Source organism: Dendropsophus ebraccatus, chromosome 8, assembly GCF_027789765.1.
Source record: "Dendropsophus ebraccatus isolate aDenEbr1 chromosome 8, aDenEbr1.pat, whole genome shotgun sequence".
Classification (NCBI taxonomy): domain Eukaryota; kingdom Metazoa; phylum Chordata; class Amphibia; order Anura; family Hylidae; genus Dendropsophus; species Dendropsophus ebraccatus.
In genome coordinates this window covers 10,879,081-10,906,724 of record NC_091461.1, presented here as the reverse complement: position 1 = coordinate 10,906,724, position 27,644 = coordinate 10,879,081, and the positions used below count along the sequence as shown (strand labels likewise).

At 50.1% G+C, this 27,644-nt stretch overlaps 1 protein-coding gene across 3 annotated transcripts in view; it reads left to right on the top strand.

Moving 5' to 3' along the window:
- The first annotated feature begins 9,139 nt into the window (after nucleotides 1-9,139).
- ADD3 (adducin 3) overlaps nucleotides 9,140-27,644 on the top strand; it is a 58,961-nt gene continuing 40,456 nt past the window's right edge. For all 3 annotated transcript variants that reach the window (XM_069979799.1, XM_069979800.1, XM_069979798.1), the window contains exon 1: nucleotides 9,140-9,203. The gene's annotated coding sequence lies outside the window, so the exon portion shown is untranslated. The remainder of the gene's footprint in view (nucleotides 9,204-27,644) is intronic.

The window sequence follows — 27,644 nt, the reverse complement described above, 5'->3', positions numbered from 1 at the left end:
TACAGGATCAGTAATATAATGTATGTACACAGTGACCCCACCAGCAGAATAGTGAGTGCATCTCTGGAGTATAATACCGGATGTAACTCAGGATCAGTAATGTAATGTATGTACACAGTGACCCCACCAGCAGAATAGTGAGTGCAGCTCTGGAGTATAATACAGGATGTAACTCAGGATCAGTAATATAATGAATGTACACAGTGACCCCACCAGCAGAATAGTGAGTGCAGCTCTGGAGGATAATATAGGATGTAACTCAGGATCAGTAATGTAATGTATGTACACAGTGACCCCACCAGCAGAATAGTGAGTGCAGCTCTGGGGTATAATACAGGATCAGTAATGTGATGTACATACATGGTGACCCTGATACTTATGTACATTTATTCTATATATAATCTGTACACTGGTGACACTGCGGTGGGTATTGTTGCCTCTTCACTGCTGACGTTACTGGATATTGATCCCGGTCCCATCACTGGGTGGCCTGGCTGTGTATGGACGGGGTGTGGCACACTGGAGTTTTTCTGAGTTGGCGTCAGAACTTTTGTTTCTATAGTACAACAGACTTTTTTAATTATTCCTGGTATGTGCGTCTGTATTTATATATGATACAGAACCCACACAGGGGCTGAGCCGCCTGGCCTTATACTGCATAATCTGCCTGCACGTATGGCCCAAGCCCTGGCATGGTGAGGAGAGGTGGCAGAGGGGCATCATTGTTAGTCATGGCTCAGGCCCAACAAGTGGCTGCTAGCCAAGGAAGACACTAGAACTCTGTGTCTGCTCAAATTACAAGGGGGGCTTCATAGCTGAATTGTATCAGGGCCCATCCTTAATTCTGGTGGGTGTTACAGGGAATCAGGAGGGACAAGGAGCGGTGTGCATGGGAGTGTTGTGCCCGCCATATACCACCTACCAATACAGACAGGGTGCAGGTGTCACTATGACAATTTGTATTCTGTGCATATAAAATGGCTTGTTGTGGAGGAGAAGACATCGGTTGGAGGCGGCGGGATGAGGGGTCACACCCTGTCTGTGTCTGATGATAAAGAAGGTTTGGAACACTGCCCCTTTGAATCGGTGCACGACCTGTCACCCTGCAGCTGCTGCAAAACTACAATTCCCATCATGCCTGGACAGCCGAAGGCTGTCCAGGCATGATGGAAATTGTAGTTTTGCAACAGCTGGAGCATTGCAGCTTTATGTCATACAATCTTTATGTGACATCCAATATGGCTGCCAATACAGGCTATTGAAAAAGGACACTCCATCTAAATATATTTTCTTTCAAATGAACTGGATATAGAAAGATATATAAATTTGTAATTAACTTCTATTTAAAAAAAAAAAAATCTCCAGTCTTCCAGTACTCATCAGCCGCTGTATGTCCTGCAGGAAGTGGTGTATTCTCTCCGGTCTGACACAGTGCTCTCTGCTACCACCTCTGTCCATGTCAGGAGCAAATCCCCATAGAAAACCTCTCCTGCTCTGGACAGTTCCTGACATGGACAGAGGGGGCAGCAGAGAGCACTGTGTCAGACTGGAAAGAATACACCACTTCCTGCAGGACATACAGCAGCTGATAAGTACTGGAAGACTGGAGATTTTTAAATAGAGGTAAATTACAAATCTCTAAACTTTCTATAACCGGAGTATGCCTTTAATTTTATTTAGTTATGTAATACTGTCCGTCTAGGCAAATGTTCCCTATAAAAACATTATTTTAGCTGTGTTCTCCAACCTGTGGTTCTCCAGCTGTTGAAAAACTACTCATCATGTACTGACCATTCCCTATAATCTGTGGCTCTCCAGCTATTGCAAAACTACAACCCCCATCATACTCTGACAGTAAAAAATAAATAAAAAAAATTTCCCTAACGTAGTTTCCTGCTGTTGCAAAGCTACAACTCCCATCATGCCATGACAGTCTAAAAAAGAGCAGTTCCCTCACCAGTGCCTCTCCAGCTACTGCAAGACTACAACTCCCATCATGTACTGACAGGTGGAAAGAAAGCAGTTCCTTATAACCTGTGGCTCTCCAGCTGCTGTAAAACTACAACTCCCATCATGCCCTGTTGTTATACTTTTTCCTGTCAGAACTTTATAGGGGATGTTGTTTTGCAACAGCTAGAGAGGCACGGGTTATAGGGAACTGCTCTTTTGTTTTCCGCCTGTCAGTACATGCTGGGAGTTGTAGTTTTGCAGCAGCTGGTGGGCACTGTATTCGGGAATTGCTAGGTATGTGTGATGAAACCTTCCCCTGGCTCTGGCCATTATTATATAACACTTGGAAAGCAGCTCATTGTGAACAGTCTCCGATGTTTTGCAGTGGCGGCTGCAGGGGCTGAGCTTGGCTCCGGTTACTGCACTAGTCATTGTGTTCGGAGGAGAAAACACGGGGCGTGTAATCTGCGGTGTCGCAATGGCCATGAGCTGGTTACAACGGAAAGAGCGAGCCTGGGACCGAACAGGTGACATTGGTCAAGAGATCTGTAAGAGGAAGCGGATGTGTCACCACAAAGGAGAGGTGGCAGCGCTGCTCCGTAACATGGCACCTGGGAAAGCTGGGTGACAACCAACATTTCCACTCTAAATCTGCTTAGCTATGTAGTGATACATTCTTACTGTGTAATAACAGGGCAGGTCTGCCGTTCAGGGTTTTGGGAGAGATGAGTAATCACCTATATGGGAATGATTCCCTTTGTTAACATATGTCCAGGGATCCGCAACACACAACACGCTAGATCTCCTGCACCGTTCCCTACATTGCTCCATAGGATGATGACATTGGGCACGGTGCCAGACCTGCCAGCTAGCCGAATCATAGTATGTGGCGTGCAGGTCGCACTAGACGTGAACCCACCGCGAGCAGATCCAGCGCACATACATCTGCCCGTTATGGCCTAATAACATTATCATAAGGAATTGCTAGTTATGCAGTTTCCTAATATGACACAGCGCTGGTCGCTCACATACAATGTATAGCAAAAGAGCCCTGGTATACAGTATATATGGGAGCGGGCAAGGGTGTACCCAGAGATGGGCCCCACCACCAAAATGAGACTGGCCCCCAACATCTAAGGACGGGAAACTGCACTAAGGGTATAAATAATACCGCCCTATATCAGCGAACACACATAGTAGTTCCAGCAGAAGACACCAGTTTGGTATTCCCTACAAAATGTCACCTGAGTATCCCCCCCCCAACCTCTGGGCCCCATAGCCGCTGCTATGCCTATAGTTATATGTACATCCCTGCTGCGAGTTTGTCTGTAACCCGCCCCCTTAACCCCCCGGCCGCCGGAGCTGATACCTGATCAGGTGAAGTATATGCTCCAGTGGGAGCAAGTGGGTTTGTACCCTAAATGTTTTACTGGTAGCTGAAAGGGGCAACACAACCCCTCTGCTGCCACCAATGGCTGTGTTGGGACTGTAAAATATCCTAGTCCTGCTGCATGCAGATACTGACAGCTTCCCCCAGTGTAACAGGTAAAATATATAGACATCAGGGGAGGCTGCAGCACTAGTGACACAGACAGCTCCTCCAGTGTATTGTCTATTCTAATGGTAACATGTATTATATAGACATCAGGGGAGACTACATCACAAGTGACACAGACAGCTCTCCCAGAGTAATGTTTATTCTAATGGTAACATGTATTATATAGACATCAGGGGATGCTACCGCACTAGTGACACAGACAGCTTCCCCAGTGTAATGTCTATTCTAATGGTAACATGTAATATATAGACATCAGGGGAGGCTACAGCACTAGTGACACAGACAGCTTCCCCCAGTGTAATATTTATTCTAATGGGAACATGTATTATATAGACATCAGGGGAGGCTGCAGCACTAGTGACACAGACAGCTCCCCCCAGTGTAATGTCTATTCTAATGGTAACATGTAATATATAGACATCAGGGGAGGCTACAGCACTAGTGACACAGACAGCTTCCCCCAGTGTAATATTTATTCTAATGGGAACATGTATTATATAGACATCAGGGGAGGCTGCAGCACTAGTGACACAGACAGCTCCCCCCAGTGTAATGTTTATTCTAATGGGAACATGTATTATATAGACATCAGGGAAGGATACAGGACTAGTGACACAGACAGCTCTCCCAGTGTAATGTCTATTCTAATGATAACGTATTATATAGACATCACGGGAGGCTGCAGCACTAGTGACACAGACAGCTCCTCCCAGTGTAATGTATATTGTAATGGTAACATGTATTATATAGACATCAGGGCAGGCTCCGTTTCTGCATTCAGCAGCTCTGGCGGTATGTACAGTGTTGGGACCAGGGCCTAAACAGCCTTGCAGTTCCCAACAAACACATTGGTGGCAGAAGAGAGGAAAGAGGCTGTTTTCCCCCTCTGCCACTCAGTGTATAAATGAGTGTACTAACTTAAAAAATACATGATTTTTATTCCCCTATGTATACAAAACTCATTTTAGGGCTCTTTTGGCCTCCATTGGGCCAGTGTACAATAAGATCCCATGGGTGATGTATTTCAGCATACACCTGTACAGCGGCATACACTATAGTGGAGGTACGTATATTTTGGGAGCTTCTTCTAGGCCAAACTGAGGCTGGAAACCTTATGTGAACTGCGCCAAAGCACTTAACCCTACATGAAGTATACTGAGGAGTGGGGGGCGCTGTGTGTTATCTGACATGCCACATTCCCAGCATACCTCCTCCTCCAGCGGCCACGGCTGTGAAGGGGTTAACCGCGAGCTGCTGCCTGATTCTGACATTTTAGCATATTTCTCTGTCCCGGGGCGGTTTCTGTATAAACCAGTAAAGTTTTCCCCTAGAAGAGGTCAAACTGGAAACCATCAAAGCTGCGACTTTCAACAAGGCCAGATTTTTTATTTATTTTTTTCACCTTGGATGTAGCAACAAACCACAGATATGAGACAAAGTCATTGCGCAGCTGAGCGTTACAGTGTGTCATGTGGTGGCACGAGGGCATTGTGGGAAGATGTCACCATGGTAACCAGCTCAGCCATAAGTATGTGCCCCCCATGAATACGGGGAGATTTATCAAAGCTTGTGCAGTTACCATAGCAACCAGATTGCAGCTTTCATTTTTAAAAAGTGAAAGCTGCGATCTTATTGGTTGCTATGGGCGGCTGCTCTATGCACCAGGTTTTGTAAAGATAAAGCCATGTTCACACCTGATAACGTCCCTGTCAGACCCCCAGCAATCAGCTTGCTATCCTGTATCGTACGGAGATGAGATGGGAATACCCCTTTAACAAAACTTTTGACATGTCACAGAGATATGCTTTATTGGGCTGGGTGCCAGGTCCATTGAGTTCTATAGACTGAACATAGACTACTAGTCACTTTGTCTGGTCTAACTGTATTCTGTCATTTTTCAGGACACCACAATTTTTTTCTGGTACCATAAAGTGACAAAGATTTGTTATTTACTTCTAGTAACAAATCTCCTGTCTTCCAGTACTTATCAGCTGCTGTATGTCCTGCAGGAAGTGGAGTATTCTTTCCAGTCTGACACAGTGCTCTCTGCTGCCGCCTCTGACCATGTCAGGAACTGTCCAGAGCAGCAGCAAATCCCCATAGAAAACATCTCCTGCTCTCCAGACTGGAAAGAATATTCCACTTCCTGCAGGACATACAGCAACTAATAAGTACTGGAAGACTGGAGATTTTTTTAATAGAAGTAAATTACAAATCTCTGGCACCAGTTGATTTAAAACTTTGGATTCTTGCAAAAACTCAATGTACCTGGCACAGGTACGCCATGGTATATGTAAGCATAGTGTTTTGGTTTGCCAGGGTATAATTTGAGTCCTGATGTGAGAAAAGATATATAGATATACAGATATCCCCAACATTGCCCTGCTACCACCTTAATATAACTAAAAGACTGACAGCACCCCATAAACACCCACATTGTCCTGACTAGAGGTTGGGGGAGGTAGTAGACACCATGTCAGTTCCCCATATACTTCACACCCCAACCTTGCTCTATACCCCAGACACCTGACATCCTCCCGTCATCATACATATGTTAGCTGGGATCACACAGACTGTTCAGGTCATCAGGCTGAAGGTCAGGCCAGGACTTGCGGCCATAATACTCCTGTGTGTAACTGGCCTAAGGCTGGGGTCACTCCTGCACTGCGGCTTCCATCACATATACTGGACAGATAGCATGGCATGGTGCACGAGCTGTATGGTAAAACTGCAGACACCATGCCGGGATAACAATGGGGTCTGCTGGGCACCGTCTGGGTAATGGATCTGCTCGCTCTGTTTGTTTTTCCTAATGATGGAGCAGAACAATGGAAAATATAATGTAGGTGTGAACCCGGCCTTACACTGCATGCAGCAAGTGTGACACCAGGCCTGCGGCTGTGTGACTGATGGGGGTGTTCTGTGTACATATGGAGCAGCTTCTGAGTAATGTGCTGAATGATTGAAGGATTTGTGTAAATACTCCCACCCCCACCATCTCACATACTCACCGTGACACATATATATATATATATATATATATATATATATATATATATATATGTACACTGTACGCCCTACATATAGGGCTGCTCAGCACTGACAGTACAGGCTGACACTGCACATATTACTATCATGGATCATATAAAGGGCCTTCCTGCTGCAAATCCACAACCTGCAGGGCATGCTGGGAGCTGTAGTCACTGGTTGGGGAATGCTGTACAACACAAAGATGACAAAGACAAATAAGTGATTGCACTCTCCTGCACTGAGCTACCCCGTTTCCCCGAAAATAAGACATCCCCTATTAGGGGTTTTGCTGAATTGGTAAATATAAAGCGCTCCCCGAAAGCAAGACCTAGCAAAGTCGTTGTTTGGAAGCATGCCCGCCGAACACAACACCAGGGGATGCAGCTGGGATTATTTTTATCCTGCCACCGCTGTCACCTACCTTCACTGCCCATTGCAGAGCTGCTGCATGCAGGACATGAAGACCATCACCTGCCGCCATACCCCGATGTTCCCTTCCACAGGCGTGACTTGTAAATGTGCAGGCAAGTCATCAAGAGCCCCGTCGCCTGCTGCCACCCCCGTTGTCCTCAACCACCAGATGTAGAGCTGCACACAGTCCGCCATTATCCCGTTGCCTACCGCCATACCGTACGCTCTGTCCCTGCTGTGCTGTACAAGTGTGCTGTGGTGAGCTGCCCCTGATGGCCGGAAGCTGCCATACCGTATGCTGTCCCTGCTGTGCTGTACGAGTCTGCTGTCTTGAGCTCCCCCTGGTGGCCGGAAACCGCCATACCATAGCTGTCCCTGCTGTGCTGTACTATTCTTCTGTCTTGAGCTCCCCCTGGTGGCTGGAAGCCGCCATACCGTATGATGTCCCTGCTGTGCTGTATGAGTCTGCTGTCTTGAGCTCCCCCCGGTGGCCGGAAGCCGCCATACCGTATGCTGTCCCTGCTGTGTTGTAGAAGTGTGCTGTCTTGAGCTCTCCCTAGTGGCTAAAAGCCGCCATACCGTACGCTGTCCCTGCTGTGCATGTGACATGTGAATTCTTCTCCATTGAAGAATTCACTAAAGTCCCCTGAAAATAAGACCTAGCGCATCTATGGCAGCAAAAATGTAATTTAAATGTATGGACTTTCTCTGACACTGTGAATGATGATGAGTTGGGGTCCCAGGGTCCGCCCTGATTCCCCATTGCTGTCCCCATACCTCTGCTATGCCTGAACACCAACCAGGTGCAAAAGCAAAAAGTGTGACTAATCCCTAATGGTCAGCGCTGGCCAGAGAACTCCAACTGTTAAAAACAGAGAAAAAGTTTAAAATATTTATTAAAATATGAACAATTTACGTGTTTCAAGGATCAAATCCTCTTCATCAGAATCCGATTGTATCCGGCGAGGCGCTGCTGCTTTCATCTCTCCCTCTCCTCTATCTCTAAGCACCAGGGACCCCTACTCTCAGTATCAGTGGAGCCCCCTATTGTTTCCCTGAAAAATAATCGGGATCATCTTGAGGCCAATGAGTGAAGTGATGACGATGAATAGTGTTATCATTATATAATGAAAAGTTTTACCACTTTAGGAACTTCCAAGACCTCTGCTTGCTGTCAAAGAATGTGATTATTTTTGTAGAATTCCTGACCTGACCTTAGGGCCCTATTCCACCGGACGATTAACGCTCGCATAATCGTTAACGATTAATGATCTCAAACGACCGCTAATTCGAAAGACCTGAAAACGTTCACTAATTTCCATGGAACGATAGTCGTTACTTATGTTCGTATTTGCGATCGTCTTTTCTTCGCTATTTCTTCGCTATTGCGTTCATATCTACTGCAAACGACCCAACGACATCTTATTCAATGAACGATTTGCAAACGAGCAACGATAAAAATAGGTCCAGGTCTTATAAAGCGATCAACGATTTCTCGTTCGGTCGTTAATCGCCAACTGCATTTCAACCGAACGATTATCATTTAGATTTGAACGATTTAACGATAATCTGAACGATAATCGTCCGGTGGAATAGGGCCCTTAGGCCGGGGCCACACCTGCTCGGTTTCTTGTTACTCCAATAGCATGGCACCCATGACTACATTGACTTCACTAGTGACTGCTGGTAACTGTAGTCCAATGGCTAAGGTGTTACATGGCGACTAACATGTTATTACAATTGCGCAACGTGCTGCGTCCTGCTGTCCAGTATTTTTAACCTGCCTTAAAGTGTTTCCCCTTTAAGGATTTTTCTACCATGTATACACTCTAGAAGAAACACCAACCTATCAGCAGCAGCATCTCCCTCCTGTCCTGGTGGTTTGCTACAATGTATCAGTGAAGGAAGAGTATCAGAAATAAAGGAGTTAGTAATATTAGGAAAGTTTATAACTTGCAGGAAGGGGTTAATAGTGTAGTCGCTTCCAGCAGGGATTAGGAAGGGGTTAAGGTGTCGGGATCAGCACGGGACACTGTCAGGTCACCGCGACCTCTCTCCCCGCTTTATCTGCCGCATAGGCGTCTGGGTGATGTAGTCCCAGGCATGGTCGCTCGTGATTGGATAGTTTGTGGCCAATGAGGGATAAGCCCTCCACGTCCCGGCACTCCCCGCGGTGTGACGTCAGAGGGGGCGTGCCCGGCTCAGGCAGTGTGCTGAGTGCGGCTGTGGAGAGCGGAGCTCCGGGTGATCCATGGTGAGCGCAGTGTCCGGGGACGGTGGAGGGTGCGGGGCGGGCAGCGGCGGGCTCCGGTCCCGGGGAGGAGGAGGAGGGGGTTGTGCGGGGCCGGGGGGCTCCGGGGCTGAGGTGTGCTCCGGGCTGCGCTGCGGTGCTGAGGTGTGCGGCTGCAGTGCGGTACTGGATGCTGCGGGATGTGGGGAGGGGGCACGGGGGAGGTGATGGGGGGACCCGGGGGATGTGCAGCCCGTCACCCCCATATCCTGAGGTGTAAGGGGGGAGCAGCATATTGTTGGGGTCCCTGCAGCCCCCCAGGTGGTGTCCGCTGGCTGCAGGGGTCTGGGGGGACAGGCTGTTACTATGGTAATCTGGGGGGACAGGCTGTTACTATGGTAATCTGGGGGGACAGGCTGTTACTATGGTAATCTGGGGGGACAGGCTGTCACTGTGGTAATCTGGGGGGACAGGCTGTTACTATGGTAATCTGGGGGGACAGGCTGTTACTATGGTAATCTGGGGGGACAGGCTGTCACTGTGGTAATCTGGGGGGACAGGCTGTCACTGTGGTAATCTGGGGGGGACAGGCTGTCACTGTGGTAATCTGGGGGGGACAGGCTGTCACTGTGGTAATCTGGGGGGACAGGCTGTTACTATGGTAATCTGGGGGGACAGGCTGTTACTATGGTAATCTGGGGGGACAGGCTGTTACTATGGTAATCTGGGGGGACAGGCTGTTACTATGGTAATCTGGGGGGACAGGCTGTTACTGTGGTAATCTGGGGGGGACAGGCTGTCACTATGGTAATCTGGGGGGGTGGGGGCTATCTGCCCTCCTGGGGGTGTATAGGGTATATGGGGCAGATGTTCTCAATCAAGAGGCTGATGCCAGGGTCTTGGGGTGACGCTGCCCCCCGCTGGGTGATGTGGCTGCTGCAGTGACGGGTGATGGGTGCAGTGCTGGCTGCGACCTGTAATGTCAGGGATGGGGGTCTGGGCTCAGCTGTAGCCCCCCGCCTGCATCGGCCGTGTGTTCCTGCAGATGTAATGTGACACAGCTATATACTGGTGACCCTGGTATACTGGGTGCTGCTGGTGACCCTGGCATACTGGGCGCTGCTGCTGCTGGTGACCCTGGCATACTGGGCGCTGCTGCTGCTGGTGACCCTGGCATACTGGGCACTGCTGCTGCTGGTGACCCTGGTATTCTTGTTTGCATGGCACTATTAGTGACCACTATGCTATATGAGGTGCCATAATGTTTACTCTTGTATGTTTGGCACTGCCAAGGTTAATGCTAATATTTTGGGCACTGTTGATGTTTACTCTGGTATACTGGATGTTGTGGTTTACCCAGGTATGTTGAGCACAGGTATGCTAGGCGCTGTTGATGTTTACCCTGCTGGGCATTGTTGAGTCTTACCAAGGTATTATGCTATAAGTTGTCACCCTGTGCAGGTCTTGTCCCCTGGCGTGCCGGGCACTGTGGAGGTCTTGTCGTCTAGAATGCCGGGCACTTTGGAGGTCTTGCCGCCTGGCGTGCCGGGCACTGTGGAGGTCTTGTCGCCTGGCGTGCCGGGCACTGTGGAGGTCTTGTCCCCTGGCGTGCCGGGCACTGTGGAGGTCTTGCCCCCTGGCGTGCCGGGCACTGTGGAGGTCTTGCCCCCTGGCGTGCCGGGCACTGTGGAGGTCTTGCCCCCTGGCGTGCCGGGCACTGTGGAGGTCTTGCCCCCTGGCGTGCCGGGCACTGTGGAGGTCTTGCCCCCTGGCGTGCCGGGCACTGTGGAGGTCTTGCCCCCTGGCGTGCCGGGCACTGTGGAGGTCTTGCCCCCTGGCGTGCCGGGCACTGTGGAGGTCTTGCCCCCTGGCGTGCCGGGCACTGTGGAGGTCTTGCCCCCTGGCGTGCCGGGCACTGTGGAGGTCTCGCCCCCTGGCGTGCCGGGCACTGTGGAGGTCTCGCCCCCTGGCGTGCCGGGCACTGTGGAGGTCTCGCCCCCTGGCGTGCCGGGCACTGTGGAGGTCTCGCCCCCTGGCGTGCCGGGCACTGTGGAGGTCTCGCCCCCTGGCGTGCCGGGCACTGTGGAGGTCTCGCCCCCTGGCGTGTCGGGCACTGTGGAGGTCTTGCCCCCTGGCGTGCCGGGCACTGTACTGGCACGTGTGATGTGTTGGGCGGCTGGCACAGGTGTGTCTGTGGTAAATCTCACTGAAGCATCAGTTCCTGCAGAGTACCCGGGGCTGTGGGCTTCTCAGGAAGGGCGGAGGGTTTTCCTGCTCTCACTATTATGTGTCAGTGTGTTTATCTGTCACTTTGCTGTATAGATGGATGTAGCAGAGCTTATATAGCGCCCGGCTCTGCTGCACCTGTCAGCTCTGCAGGATTCCTCTGGTACTGTGTAATGTGAGTGCGGTGCAGTCTGTGGCTCTTAGTTACAGGGCGGCTTATCTGCGGACCCTCTGCGGCGCCCCCTCTTGTCCCGCCCGGGCTGATGTCATGCTTTGGAGCTGTCATCTTCGCTCTTGGACGGAGTCTCGGGACGGTTCAGCCCTGGAGTCGGGGAAGTGTTTCTAATTATTTCAATAACCTCATGAGCCGAGAATGGATCAAACCCAGAAGTCCCAGACATGTTTACGAGACCCATGCAGAGGGCCCAGGGCTTCCTGAAAGATTTCCTCATAATTCATCCTGTAACAGAATGCTCTCCCACCATCCCCAGTGGTTGCAGAACTACAACTCCCAGCATGCACAGTAACTGCTCCCAGCATGCAACAGCTGAAGACCCTTTCCATGTCGGATGGGTGCTACCCAGTATTCATCTTACAACCCCCTCACACACCTCTGTGCTGCAGGATCACCTAGTGACACCCACCCCGGACCCCTTACAGTCGGATCCATCAGCTACAGAGACCCCAACATCATTCCTCTCCTCTTAATACCCCAGTATTGTGCAGACCCCCACGGTGCCCCTATTGGTAAGCGGTCTCAGCTTTATTCTGCAACCTCCATACACCCTGCTCTGCCGTGCACCTCCACAGGTAACTGCAGTCGTGGTCTGCACATACCCCCATCACCCAGCGTTCCCCAATATTATCCTGAACCTCTAAAGTTGTCACCCGTTCCACTTTTGAACCACATTTCCCAGCAAGGAGAGTTTAGGGGGAGACCAGGACTGAACATTATTCTTTCTAATATTCCACTGTCTTTAACATGGCGTTGGCTTCATTATACAGAGATGCCTCAAAAGTTGTATGAATGGTCCAGAGTCCGGTACCAAGTGCCCTGGTGCCTCAGTAGAGCCAGTCTACAGTAGTAGCAGCAATAGACCTAGTAGTTCAGCATTCAGAGGTCAGCCAATGGATCCAGTCCCAAGAGACCTAAGATGTCATGGTTGACTATAAGCAGTCAGGTGCACTTTGAATGGACTTGTGATGTGTTCTTGGGTCCCCTTGGACAGCCGTCTTTACTACTCAGGAGGTTTTGAGGGTTTGGTGGTACCCTGAGGATGCCCACCCATAGACCATGTGTTGCTATGATTTCTTAAAGGGGAACATCTAACCTGCCAATAGCCCCCTATTGCACTGCCAACCTCCATAGCGCTGATCCTGCCCTCCCACTGTCAGTCTGCTCAATCACCAGAATGACGCAGAGGAGGAAAATAAGAGAGATAGCTTCCTCCTTGGTGTCTCTTGTGCAGCAGGGACATATAAGCAGGTAAGATTCGTCTAACCTGCTGATAGTTCCCCTTTAAGAGTTGGGTCTTGAGTGCCCATCGCTGGGAATGGTGAGCACAATGGCAGTGTGTGTGAACGCAGCTTTAATGCACAGAAGCATACCACCGCTATCAGCCCGAAAGGTTTGACTAAGATCACTATAGAGCAGTGTTGCAGAACTACAACTCTCATCATATCAGAGTATGGTCGGAATTGTTTTCCAACCACTGAAGAGCCCCAGGCTGGGGGGATACAGTCAGCAAGTTCTATTATGTTAGTATAATACCATGTTCTTATATTTATTACTATTTTGTGTTGATTTTTATGTTAGTTGCTTGGCTTTTTTATGTTGCTTTTTTGGGCCTTTGGACAAGTTTGCAGGGCGGCACAGGAATCAAACAAGTGCGTCTTCTTTCCCTCCTCCTCCTCCTCCTCCTCCTCTGTCCAGCTGTGACGCCTCCCGCTGGCTTCACCTTTTTGAAGTCAATGAGGTTGAACGCTTATTGATGCGAAGCCCTGAGCCCCTCTGTTCTCAGGACCCTCCACCCCCAGGTGTCTGACACTTTCCCTCTGAAGGTATTTTATATGCAAAGTGGGAGAAAGTGAAGGTTTCAGGAAAGGGAAAGTATCTTTTATTCATGTGAACAAAGTGTAAAAAAAAAAAAACTTTAGAAGATTTTCCGAAACATTTTATTCTTTAGAATTTGTAAAGTCTTTGAGTTCCTTGTTACCAGAGCCCACACTCGCCCTCGGTGTAGTAGAGCTGAGCTACACTGTTACCAGTGTTGTTACATAGGACTGCGGCTAGGACTTATCCCGGTCGTTACTGCTACATCTCTGTATACAGTGCTGCCTTGGCGGGAGGGATAATGACTTTGTTAGCCATTTATAATGGACGTAGGGGAGCGGCTTGTTAATTTTCCAGGCCTGATCCTGGTCGCCGGTGGGTGGTGAACCTATTGATGGTCCCAGCGGGGAGGCTTTTCATCTCTACAATGTCTGATAACCAGTGTCTGCAGGGAAGGAGGCAAATAAACCTGTCCATCTCCTAACAGGATTTGTTTGTCACCATAAACTGATTAGTTGTGTAATAAATTACCTTATAGAAGAAAGTATATATAGGTCTGTTTTAGGACTTGGATTTTCTTTTCTCTCTGTACAGGAACCGTAATAAAAAAAAAAAACAGGTGACATAGCCCTGTATTAAACTACAAGGCTGCCGCATAGCTTTTGTTATCAGGTGCCAATAAAGTCTGTTTGATAGGGGTAATCTACCAAACAACCCATGTATAAGAATATAACTACTTTAATACTGCCCCTATATACAGGAATATAACTACTATTATACTGCCCCTATATACAGGAATATAACTACTATAATACTGCTTCTATATACAGGAATATAACTACTATAATACTGCCGCCTATATACAAGAATATAACTACTATAATACTGCTCCTATATACAGGAATATAACTACTATAATACTGCTCCTATATACAGGAATATAACTACTATAATACTGTTCCCTATATACAAGAATATAACTAATATAATACTGCTCCTATATATAGGAATATAACTACTATAATACTGCTTCCTATATACAAGAATATACCTACTATAATACTGCTTCTATATACAGGAATATAACTACTATAATACTGCTCCTATATACAGGGATATAACTACTATAATACTGCCCCCTATATACAAGAATATAACTACTATAATACTGCTCCTATATACAGGAATATAACTACTATAATACTGCTCCTATATACAAGAATATAACTACTATAATACTGCTCCTATATACAAGAATATAACTACTATAATACTGCTCCTATATACAAGAATATAACTACTATAATACAGCTCCCATGTAAGGATAGGTTTTGGATCATACCACCTGGTCCAGCAGCTGAGGGGTGTGCGGTGTATACACGGTGACATGAAGCAGTTGTAGATAATTGGGGTGCAGAGTTCACCATCACTGTATTTGGAGTCTTCAGTTTAATAAAATATAATTGGATGTGATGGTTCTCCCTCCCTGCGCCCGGTGGCCCCCAGGGCTTACAATTATCCTAATTGTTGTAATAATGAGTGGGGGCCACATTCCTCCTGGTATTGGGCGCCGCTCGGCATTGTAGCGGTCAGGGTGCACCCGGTGGGAGTCGTATTCCACAATGTGCCGTCATTAGCGGCTAACAAGCCCCGTTCTGTCGTCGTCCCTTTGATCAGCAGATCTGGCAGGGGTTTTACCCTCACAAATTACGGAGATTATATAATTCTCTGGGTGTCGTGTCACTGAGCGCTGACACCCGCCCCGGGCCACCAGCTTACGACATATTTCTTAGGTTTCATATAGAGAGGCCTGTGACTGGGTCAGTGAGGAATTCCTCCAGACACCCCTATAAATACCTACAGAATGGACTAGTCTATAGGTAAATTCCATGCCCTCCAGCATTCCCTGCAGTCGTGTTCAGCCTGAGCCTTCTGGTTCAGCAATACAATGCTGTAGGATGGGTCGGACACCATTGTTTTCTAGCCAAGTAGATGGATCGGGTCTGGTTACACCATTACACCATTCAGGGTCTATGGGGAGATGGATGAGACACTTCTCTGGCTGATGCAGTACTACAACTCCCAGCATCAAAGGCAACTGCAGAGCCACATGGGGGACATTGGTCTTGGGTATCTTTGCGGTCTAGCCCTCTTCGTGCTTACTAAATACACACAATTCTTTTGACAATGATAAAAGTACCCCGCCATAGAGTGCACCCGGTGATTATGTATCGCTGCCATAGAGTGCACCCAGTGATCATGTATCGCTGCCATAGAGTGCACCCAGTGATCATGTTTTACTGCCATAGAGTGCACCCAGTGATCATGTTTTACTGCCATAGAGTGCACCCAGTGATCATGTATCGCTGCCATAGAGTCCACCCAGTGATCATGTATCGCTGCCATAGAGTGCACCCAGTGATCATGTATCGCTGCCATAGAGTGCACCCAGTGATCATGTATCGCTGCCATAGAGTGCACCCAGTGATCATGTATCGCTGCCAGAGAGTGCACCCAGTGATCATGTATCGCTGCCAGAGAGTGCACCCAGTGATCATGTATCGCTGCCATAGAGTGCACCCAGTGATCATGTATCGCTGCCATAGAGTGCACCCAGTGATCATGTATCGCTGCCATAGAGTGCACCCAGTGATCATGTATCGCTGCCATAGAGTGCACCCAGTGATCATGTATCGCTGCCATAGAGTGCACCCAGTGATCATGTATCCCTGCCATAGAGTGCACCCAGTGATCATGTATCCCTGCCATAGAGTGCACCCAGTGATCATGTATCGCCGCTATAGAGTGCACCCAGTGATCATGTATCGCCGCTATAGAGTGCACCCAGTGATCATGTATCGCCGCTATAGAGTGCACCCAGTGATCATGTATCGCCGCTATAGAGTGCACCCAGTGATCATGTATCGCCGCTATAGAGTGCACCCAGTGATCATGTATCGCTGCCATAGAGTGCACCCAGTGATCATGTATCGCTGCCATAGAGTGCACCCAGTGATCATGTATCCCTGCCATAGAGTGCACCCAGTGATCATGTATCCCTGCCATAGAGTGCACCCAGTGATCATGTATCGCCGCTATAGAGTGCACCCAGTGATCATGTATCGCCGCTATAGAGTGCACCCAGTGATCATGTATCGCCGCTATAGAGTGCACCCAGTGATCATGTATCGCCGCTATAGAGTGCACCCAGTGATCATGTATCGCTGCCATGAGCCGCAGTAGCTGAGCCCTTGGTGGATCCCCCTGCCTCCAGCCCGGTATGGATTCCTCCTGTCCCGGCTGGGATTAGGTGCTGTCATGGCTCCATCCCCCGGCATCTGTCACTCCATGTCATGTAAGTCCTGGAGAGCAAAAAAACACAAGTTATATATGTAGTGTAAGAATGCCGATCATTCCTGTCCCCTAATAGACTGATCCCAGTGTCCTCTCAGGACTGACCCCGGGGTGACCTGAATGAGCTGGGACTTGTAGTTCTACAGCAGCTGCAGCTTGTTCTCCTGGCCCCCAGGCTACCCAGAGTCCAGTATAGGAATCTGTTCTGTAGTGGTCAGGATCTCCTGGGATTGTTGGGATCTCCTGGAATTGGGACACTCATAAGACAAAAGTCTTTAGAAAGTTGCAAAACTTTTTTTCAAACTTTTTTTGTATATACTCCCAGTTACTGTGAACCCATGTGGTGGGGCCGGGATCCTGCTGGATTGATGAAGGCCTGACAGGGTCACCATAGTTCATGATACAATCAGGATAGGATTTCAGGATCCTGGGAAAGCTAGGTGACCAGCTTGGTGGTGTAGGGGTTAATGGGAGCTTTAGGGATTTATCAGGAACACTTGGGCCTCTTATCTCCTTCCCTCCATTAGTGTGTGAGACAATCCAGACCCGCTGGTGTGAGGGAGACGTGCGCTGACATATATATCTATATACTGTGCGCTCTGCCTTTATTATATATAGATTTAGCTGTTGGGTGTGAATATTTTTCACATTCTTTGCATCGCTTTCTATACTGTCCTATTGTTCCCTATTTATTCACGTTTTATTCTGGCGCCAGTCACGGCTCCTCTTCTAATGGATGAATCTCTTGCAAAACATGGATGACCATAGCCAGGCTGGATCGCTGTAGCTGAAGGCACGAGTGTGTCCTGCTCCCCCATTGCTGTAGGTTCCTCTCTGCACGTTGGTGTCCTGTAGTAGATGTCAGGCCCTGTGTATCCTCCTCCTGTCCTGTAGGTAATGTCAGGCCCTGTGTGTCCTCCTCCTCCTGTCTTGTAGTAGATGTCAGGCCCTGTGTATCCTCCTCCTGTCCCGTAGGTGATGTCAGGCCCTGTGTGTCCTCCTCCTGTCCTGTAGGTGAGGTCAGGCCCTGCGTATCCTCCTCCTGTCCTGTAGGTGATGTCAGGCCCTGCGTATCCTCCTCCTGTCCTGTAGGTGAGGTCAGGCCCCGTGTGTCCTCCTCCTGTCCTGTAGTAGATGTCAGGCCCTGTGTGTCCTCCTCCTCCTGTCCTGTAGGTGATGTCAGGCCCTGTGTATCCTCCTCCTGTCCTGTAGTTGCTCCTCTCTGCACCCTTGTGCACTGTAGATGATCTTTGCCCCAGTTTCCCTCTTCGCATCTGTGTCCACTATATGATCCTTGTTCTCCGATGACCTGGTGTCCTCTATATGATCCTGGTTCCCCGGTGACGTGGTGTCCTGTATATTATCCTGGTTCCCCGGTGATCTGGTGTCCTGTATATGATCCTGCTTCCCCCGTGTCCTCTATATGATCCTGGTTCCCTGGTGTCCTGTATATGATCCTGGTTCCCCGGTGACATGGTGTCCTGTATATTATTCTGGTTCCCCGGTGATCTGGTGGTCCTCTATATGATCCTGGTGACCTGGTGTCCTCTATATGATCCTGCTTCCCCAGTGTCCTCTATATGATCCTGGTTCCCTGGTGTCCTCTATATGATCCTGGTTCCCTGGTGTCCTCTATATGATCCTGGTTCCCTGGTGTCCTCTATATGATCCTGGTTCCCCGGTGATCTGGTGTCCTCTATATGATCCTGCTTCCCCCGTGTCCTCTATATGATCCTGGTTCCCTGGTGTCTGCTTTTCCTCTTGCAGTAATCTGATGGAAACATCCATGGCCGGATCAGTCTGCAGGCGACCATGTCTCTTATCACAGGGAGCACACGTGGCCCTCACAGGCCGTGCCAGAGCCCGATCACACCAGACGCTCTGGCAGGAGGTGTTGGCAGGGGACGGCCTGTTCTGGTTGTCATGTTCCTGCTTCCTTGCAGTTTTCTCGTCCTGCTCGGTGATGTGGCAGATTGTAGCAGTGCTGAGACGCGGGATATCGGATTCCTCATGCCTCAGTGCCGTCATCGATGAGACTGCATTGTCATCCATTCTGTCTATATCCTGAACAATTCAGAATAAGTGAGGTGCGGAGTCCATGATACCTGACGCCTCCGGGTGGGGGGGGAGTGGTCTTGTCCGCTATGCCCGACGCCCCCCGGGCCCTTGGTCAGCGATGCCCGACGCCCCCCGGGCCCTTGGTCAGCGATGCCCGACGCCCCCCGGGCCCTTGGTCAGCGATGCCCGACGCGGACCCCTTGGTCCGCGATGCCTGCTGCCTTTGGGCAGAGAGTCTGTAAGTTCAGCAGATTGTTTCCATTCGCTCAGTGTCCATGTCCCGGCCGGCCTCCTGCCTGCTCATGTTTACCCAGCCTGATACAGTCTTCCACGTTTTCCTTTGATCGCAGTCGGCTGATGGTCTATTTTGTGTTTTTACTTGGTAACCAGAGAGTCCAGACCCAGAGCGAGCGATTGTTTCCCATCAGGCCGAATACATTGTTTGTAAATAGAAACCAAACACTGAGCAACTCGCTCCTCCTCCTGCGGGGGCCCTGAAACGCGTGGGATTTGTCAGGTCTCCACTTGCGATAAGGATTTAGTTCTCGTCCACTTTATACTATGGAAAGTTTTCATTCTCTGACTAAACTTTGATCTGTGGAAATGTTGGGATAGAGAGTGGCTGTAAAGAGTGTCTCTCGCTCTGGAGGATATGTGTGTGGGTTTTTTTCAGTGAGACCCGTGTAATGCATCATTTTGCCTGCGGGGGCACCACAGGGAGATTAAGTAGCTGTTTCAGACAGCTGATCTGCTCTTTGATGAGCCAACACCCAATGACTGTGCTGTCTATGGAATCCAGAATCTAAGGGCCCCAGAGGATATTCGTGATCGCACAATCTCTGTGTCAATCAGCCTTTCCTAAAGCTTAAAGGCGTCTTCCACTTTAATTTGGGTTTGTGTGTATTTATAGCATTATGGGAACAGTCAATGTTTACGTCCTGGAGCCGAAAGCCCCTAGAGACCCGACACTTCTCCCAGCTGAGGGTTTGTCTCCTGCCGTGACTCCTGGGGGGAAACTTATTGGGTCCAGCAGCAATATACCTTACCAGACAAGATTGTTCAATGTTTCCAGCCCCTTTAAGTCTTGTTACCTGTCACAGGCAGAGATGATGATGTAGCAAAAACAGTGAGGATTAGAGATCAATCAGATTTTAGTGGTTATTTTCCATGTAGATGGGGGCAGGGGTACGGCACTTGTAATGGGTGTATGTATGTGATCTCCGGCTGCGTATTCTCACCTGTTTACCTGGTGATTGAGCACCCTTTTATTTCACCACTTTTTATTTTTATAGGTTTCACAACCCCCTTATAGTCTTAGCAGGCCCCTTAGTTATCACTGCGGTGAACACTTAACCCCCCCCCCCCCAGTAGTCATGGTTGCCCCCATCATGGCTCTTTCCACTAGCAACAGGCCTATAGCTGTATATAGCTTCATATCACTGAGGGTTGTACAGATTGATTTGTCGGGTCTATAGGGGGTTCTCGTGCACATTGACTGTTCCCTACAGATTTCTATGCAGATTGGTAAGACGTCTTTGAGCTGTTGGATGGCACAGGCCGCTGCCTCATTACATCGCAGAGCTTACCATTAATCATGTTTCACTTTCCCTGTGACATCGGCACGGTCAGGGGATCCTTCCCGTAATCCGCAGAACTTACAGTGAAGGATGTGGCGAAGGAACAGAGGCTGGAACCGGTCGGTCCTGTTCCCGGAGGAGTGATGGCATGTCACATCTTTCTTTGACCCAGAACTGGTTCCCCCACTTCCCAGTCTGCAACCTGAGACTCTGCCAGGACAAATACTGGGGAGTGGGGGGTGCACGATGCCGCGGCGGCTGTCTCCTCAACCCCTAACCCATCAAGGGTTAATGCCAGGATGAGGCATGGGACAGGTTACGCCCTCTCCACCTGTGTTTGTGCATTTAACCATTTGGTGCCCTGGGCTATTTTTTTCCCCTGTGCTTGCTGTGATTTGTTCTCCCTCCGCTGTGAGCACCTGGCTGGACGGGGATCTCCGCAGCTGCTGCTCATTCACCATGTGCAGGTTTGAGTTTCCCCCATGCTCTTCCCGTGTCAGCCATGTCCTGTTATGGTTGCAGGAACTGCGAGAGATTCCAATGGGCATGGAGCGGAGCTGTTGCAGGATTTCCCGTATAGAATATGGGGAGGAAAAGAATTCATGGAGCCGATTTACTAATCCTGCACAATCCCGGATCTGCATGGGCCGTCTGCAATAACGCCCTGCACGGTGCAGGAATACAATTCTGTCCGCAATTGCTTAAGGTGCTTTACACATGACTGTAGGATATGGTCCATGTACCACGCATGCACAGTATAGAACCCATTGTGGACTAAAGGTCTATACAGATGAGTGTGGATTCCACCAGCTGTGCATTTGCCCGGAGCCCAGGAAGTCCAGACACATCATTATAAGGTCCAGATTTGATGACTTCTATTGTCTGCATGGCCCGTGACTAGAGGTGGCCCAGGGGTGCACATTCTGTGAGCCGTGCCTTTGTTGACCATAAAAGACAGTCCACACAGTCTATGAATTCATCACAAGGGTTGCATGATGGATTTAGATATCTTTTTGGGCATCTTTAGACTCTACTTTGTGCCAAAATAGTTGGTCTACGCTTGTATCATACCCCAGTCCTGTAACACTAAGGGTTGCTTGTATCATTCCCCAGTCCTGTAACACTAAGGGTCCTATTCCATGGAACGATTGTCTTGTGTAATACAAGGCAACGATCAGTCGACATGAACAATGTCGGCTGATCATTGCAGTTGTTTGTCTTTCAACATGTTGAAAGACAAACGACTAATATAGCAATGATTTGCTGCCGTGGCGGCATCAGACCGACTGCTGCTATGGGCTGCCCGGACGTTCCCTGCGCCTCCTCCTGTACCTGCTCGCTGCTGTGCGGGCAGTCGCCCCGTGTAATAGCAGCTTAATCCTCACACGTTTGTAACTAGCTAAGTGCAAGTCATATTCATGGATGACGACCCCAGGGGCGCTGTAATGGTGGCCATTAGTAGGTTACTCAACATGTGTTATGCCCATTTAGTAAGATAATGTAAAAGGCTGACAAGAATATAAAAGAGCCATACACATTAGATGAACATCTGCCAAACTTGCTGACTTTGCAGGACTAGCTGGCCACCTAATATACATGGTGGTAATTGGGCGGGCCGGGGGGGGGGGCACATCTCAATGATAGGAGGATTTTCCTTATTTAGTGTAAACAAAGCCCTAAGGGGCCGGGGGAAGCCTCACGCTGATCCTAGGATGATCCAAGGTCCCGGTGTAGTCCAGGGCGGAGTGTCTACAAGGTTACAGCCTCTCTCAGTTAATGGAACGCTCTAAGTTCCTGTTTTCTTTTTAATGTTCCCCACTTTACATTCTGCTCACACAGTTCCCGATCCTCCGGAGCCCGCGGCTTTTATGGGACAGTGTTTATTGAAGGTCACATGTACAGCGAAGGTCGCGGATTCTTTCCATGATTTCCATCATCGAGCAATACGGGCCGCACCCTTCTTGCGGTCATTTAGGGATGATCCGTTATATTACCGTGTCATGTTTCTGGAATTATTCGCTTGGATTAGCTTTGGTTTTTTGTTTTAAAGCTTTAGAATTTTTTGTGGTTATTTTTATTATATAGATATAGATATATTTTGAAAATAGAAATTTTTAGAGGGAGTTTCCATAGCGGAAGAGTCGGGATCTTCCTAAATGAGGTTGGGGAGGTGATAAGTCTTGGCATGCTTGGCACGGCCTCAGTGAGATGTAGTTTATAACAGTCGAGGCGCCATCACAGTATCCTCCATCCTTATATATACCAGTCCTGAGGGCACCGTATGAGTCTCTCCACCGTGCAACCAACAATTACCAGCGCGTCGGCTCAGCTGAATCACGCTCGCTTCTCACATAACAATCATTAGCCTGTGCTGCTTCCTTTCCAAGACGTCGCCTGCAGGAAGCAAATCAGGAAGAGTTTAGGAAAGGAAACCAGGTGTCCTGAGCAGAAGATCTGGCCTTCCCAACAACATACCCATTCTAGCCGTGCCAGCTGGCGCCCACCACGGCCTGCTGTCATCTGTCTCCTTCCAACCAAACCGGGACTCGGAAACCAACGTCAAAGGTTGGAGCTTCTCACGCGGAGATGGACTGAAAAACATGACGTTTCCTCTATGGCCTGACATCAGGGTCTCCAGTAATACAACCTAAAGATCAACTCCTCTCAATATTAGTCTGTTTTGCTGTATTGTGGTTCTTAAAAGACAGACGGTATACATGATTGGTTGAAAGAGAGAATGGCCAGAGATTTCAGTAAAACAAAGATCACAGGAACTGCAGGGTTACCCCTCCCCCAGTAGGCACAGCAGGGTTACCCCCCTCCCCCAGTGGGCTTAGCAGGGTTACACCCCCCCCCCCAGTAGGCACAGCAGGGTTACCCCCCCTCCCCCTAGTGGGCTTAGTAGGGTTACACCCCCCAGTGGGCACAGCAGGTTCCCCCCACCTCCCAGTAGGCATAGCAGAGTTAACATTCCCCCAGTAGGCACAGCAGGGTTAACACCACCACCCCCTCCCCCAGTAGGCACAGAAGGATTACCTACCAACCCCCCCCCCCCCCCCCACACACACACACACACACTCCCTCAGTGGGCACAGCAGGGTTACCTATCGCCCCACCCCCACTCCCCCAGTAGGCACAGCAGGGTTACCTACCCCCCCCCCACCCCCAGTAGGCACAGCAGGGTTACCTACCACACACCCCCTTCCCCAGTAGACACAAAAGGGTTACCAACCCTTCCAGCCCCACCCCCCAGGAGGCACTGAAGGGTTACCTATCACCCCCTCCCCCAGTAGGCATAGCGGGGTCACCTACCACCTCCCCCTCCCCCAGTAGGCACAGCAGGGTTGCCGCTACCATGGATGCCCCTATGTCTCTCTGGGCTGCACAATGTACTTCTCTCCGGGCTCCACGCACTTGTTTCTGATCTGCCAGTCTCACAGAATATCCTGCACCTACATGACAAAAAAGACATGGCGTGGGAACCTTAGATGTCGCTGTGTTTCTGAGAGGGGAGACTCCAAGACGTAAATTGAGACGTTGTGTAGAGCAGGGTGAAGTTCATTGACCCTCATAAGGTTTTCTTTCCATTGACTTTAATCTTCGCTGGGAGAACATGGTTCATTTACGTGTAGGATAAACATGTGGCTCTAGGCGAGGTCCCAGCTGGACCTTCCATGTACGTATCCGGCCTCAGACCGTGCCGACAGAGGACAGGAAGCTCCAGCTCCATCCATCCATCCCCTGTAATGTAAAGGGCTCTGACGTATAAGAGGCCCCTCTGCTCATTGTTGTGAAGCTCAGCATGTTACACGTCCGTCATTGATGTTACACGTCCGTCATTGATGACTTTTATGGCTGACAGGGCGGTTGGGTCTTTTGGAAACTTGGGTAGTAAATCATTCAAGATGCAAACAGTGCTGTACAGGGAGGGAAATATCCCACAACACTGCTGTGGGGTTATATAAGGGGAACTAGACCATTACGGACATCCTCCTTCCATTAGTTCAGGGATGGGGAACCTTCGGCCCTCCAGCTGTTGCAAAACTACAATTCCTATTATGCCTGGACAGCCAAAGCAAAGCTGGATTTTGCCACTTATTTTTATTGCCTAACTTGGGGTGCTCTACATTTTCTTATTTTTATTGCATAGGTCGAAAGGTTTGGGGGGCCCCCATTGAAACTAGCCAATAAGGGGTTACCATGACATCTGTTGGGGTCCAAACTGATCCTAAGTTCCTTGTAGTTCCTATGGTGGTAGGAAGTTGAATGAGTGTTTTCTAAAGAACGCCATCATGCTCGAGTCCGATCGTTTTTAGCATTTGATTACCGGCCCTGAAGAAGTTGGAAGCGGCCCTGGGGAGTCCTGGAAAACATGGATGCATCCTATGGCCTATGACTCTATCCATGTTTTCCCTGACTCCCCAGGGCTGCAACCAGCTTAAGCCACCAGTGATCAGATGTCGATCAGACTTGAGCATGCGGGAGTTGAGCTCATCTCTAGTCTTGTCCATTGGGGTGCTAAGAAAGTGTTAAATCCAGTAAGTGCATGATGTACATTGCTTTCACCTAATGTGTCCTACAATTCTCAGAGATTGGATGGAGTTCTTAACTTACAGGTCCTAAGCGACTATTAGGTGTAAAGAATGAGTGCCCGTGGTGTCTTTTTCATGAACACCTTGAGAACCATCACTGCTGCAGGATGAGGTGCGACTCCTGGGTTTCCGTTGGCTTTGACCACCCTTTAAAATGAATTAATGGCTGGTGTCCATGGGGCTCTCTGTGTGTCCATGGTGTCTCCAGCTTGTGTGCTGTTCATTGTTGTATTCTGTGGAGACCCCAATAGTACCCCATCCTGTGTCTGGCATTTGTAGCCATGTATTGCTGGGTATGTGCCATGACTTAATGCTGTAGTAAGGTGTGTATATTATACTCCGGGATCCCTTGTAGTGCTTCCACCTTCTCCGCGCAGCCCTTTGGCTGCCTCCACCTTCTCCACGCAGCCCCCCTCTGGCTGCCTCCACCTTCTCCGCGCAGCCCCCCTCTGGCTGCCTCCACCTTCTCCGCGCAGCCCCCGACTGCCTCCACCTTCCTCGGCCAGCCTCTAGGCTGCCTCCACCTTCCCCACGTACTCCTCGGGCTGCCTACACCTTCTCGGGGCAGCCCCCTGGCTGCCTCCAACTTCTCGGGGCAGCCCCCTGGCTGCCTCCAACTTGTCCGCGCAGCCCCCTGGCTGCCTCCAACTTGTCCGCGCAGCCCCCTGGCTGCCTCCAACTTGTCCGCGCAGCCCCCTGGCTGCCTCCAACTTGTCCGCGCAGCCCCCTGGCTGCCTCCAACTTGTCCGCGCAGCCCCCTGGCTGCCTCCAACTTGTCCGCGCAGCCCCCTGGCTGCCTCCAACTTGTCCGCGCAGCCCCCTGGCTGCCTCCAACTTGTCCGCGCAGCCCCCTGGCTGCCTCCAACTTGTCCGCGCAGCCCCCTGGCTGCCTCCAACTTGTCCGCGCAGCCCCCTGGCTGCCTCCAACTTGTCCGCGCAGCCCCCTGGCTGCCTCCAACTTGTCCGCGCAGCCCACTGGCTGCCTCCAACTTGTCCGCGCAGCCCCCTGGCTGCCTCCAACTTGTCCGCGCAGCCCCCTGGCTGCCTCCAACTTGTCCGCGCAGCCCCCTGGCTGCCTCCAACTTGTCCGCGCAGCCCCCTGGCTGCCTCCAACTTGTCCGCGCAGCCCCCTGGCTGCCTCCAACTTGTCCGCGCAGCCCCCTGGCTGCCTCCAACTTGTCCGCGCAGCCCCCTGGCTGCCTCCAACTTCTCTGCGCAGCCCCCTGGGTGCCTTCTCCGCACAGCCCCCCTCTGGCTGCTACCACCTTCTCCGCGCAGCCTCCCCTCTGGCTGCCTCCACCTTCTCCGCGCAGCCTCCCCTCTGGCTGCCTCCACCTTCTCCGCGCAGCCTCCCCTCTGGCTGCCTCCACCTTCTCCGCGCAGCCTCCCCTCTGGCTGCCTCCACCTTCTCCGCGCAGCCTCCCCTCTGGCTGCCTCCACCTTCTCCGCGCAGCCTCCCCTCTGGCTGCCTCCACCTTCTCCGCGCAGCCTCCCCTCTGGCTGCCTCCACCTTCTCCGCGCAGCGAGATTAAAATGTCTGAACTTGCTCCAAATTTGCTCATCTCTGGTGACAAGTCCTAACTCAGCTTGACAAGGAACGGCTCTGGTAATCCCAGAATCCCTTGCATCACATTCCAGGTTTAAATGGCAGGCGGCATTCCTGGCATAGGTTGCCCATTTAGACCTGGCATAAATAGGGTGTAAATTCCTGCGGTCTGGGAGATCAGTAGTGTAATGTAATATTCCTCCGGGAATCCTGCGCTCCATATTTAATGGCTCTGACCTCTCCATGGCGGAGATCTGCATCGAGCACATTGATCATTGCTAGAAACGTGATCAGATCCACAGGAGGTTCCTTAGAATGATTGGCTGGGTGGACATGTGGGTTGGCATTGCTCCCGGCCACGTAGTTTGCTGTATTGAGTGACCTGTGGTCCCTTCTCACAATTTGTCAGGGTCCCGGTAGTTGGATCGCCACCAGGCAACCTGTCAGATGTTGCAAAACTACAGCTCCCATGAAGTCTATTGGAATATTCTCTATATAGATTTATACCATATAACAATGATGCCGCCTTCACATATCCCTGTCCGGTAACATAAGATCCGTGACTTGTTGCTCTCCGCGTTGTGGAATTCCTCCGCCTGCTGACGTTGCATTGAGCGGCTTTGAAGTCCGGCGCTGGCTGCCGTCATACTGGGATCTAATGGTTTCTCCATCTCTGTCTGGAAATCGATCATCTACCAGTAAGTTTATATAGTCCCCGGGGTCCGGTACTCAGCACTTCATCCCGCCTGTAATAAAAACACTCACCGGCCTCCTCCGGGAGCGGCGCTCACCAAGAGGAAACTCCATTTAAAGGAAAATCTTTCCGTTTTGCAGCCCGGATCGATTTCACAGACTCGTCCTTGGATTTTTAACATTGCTGCGTGTTGCTGATTTATGTTTTTTTCCGTCTAGTGATATGATAGATATAAAGAGGTTTGACCTCTTGTGCTGGGAACACACAGCGGGTGACAACCACTATAGGCAACCCCCCCCCGAACCGCTCTTGTATATCTGTTGGGCTCATGAATCAGGAGGCTCTGGATGAAGAATGCACCAGGT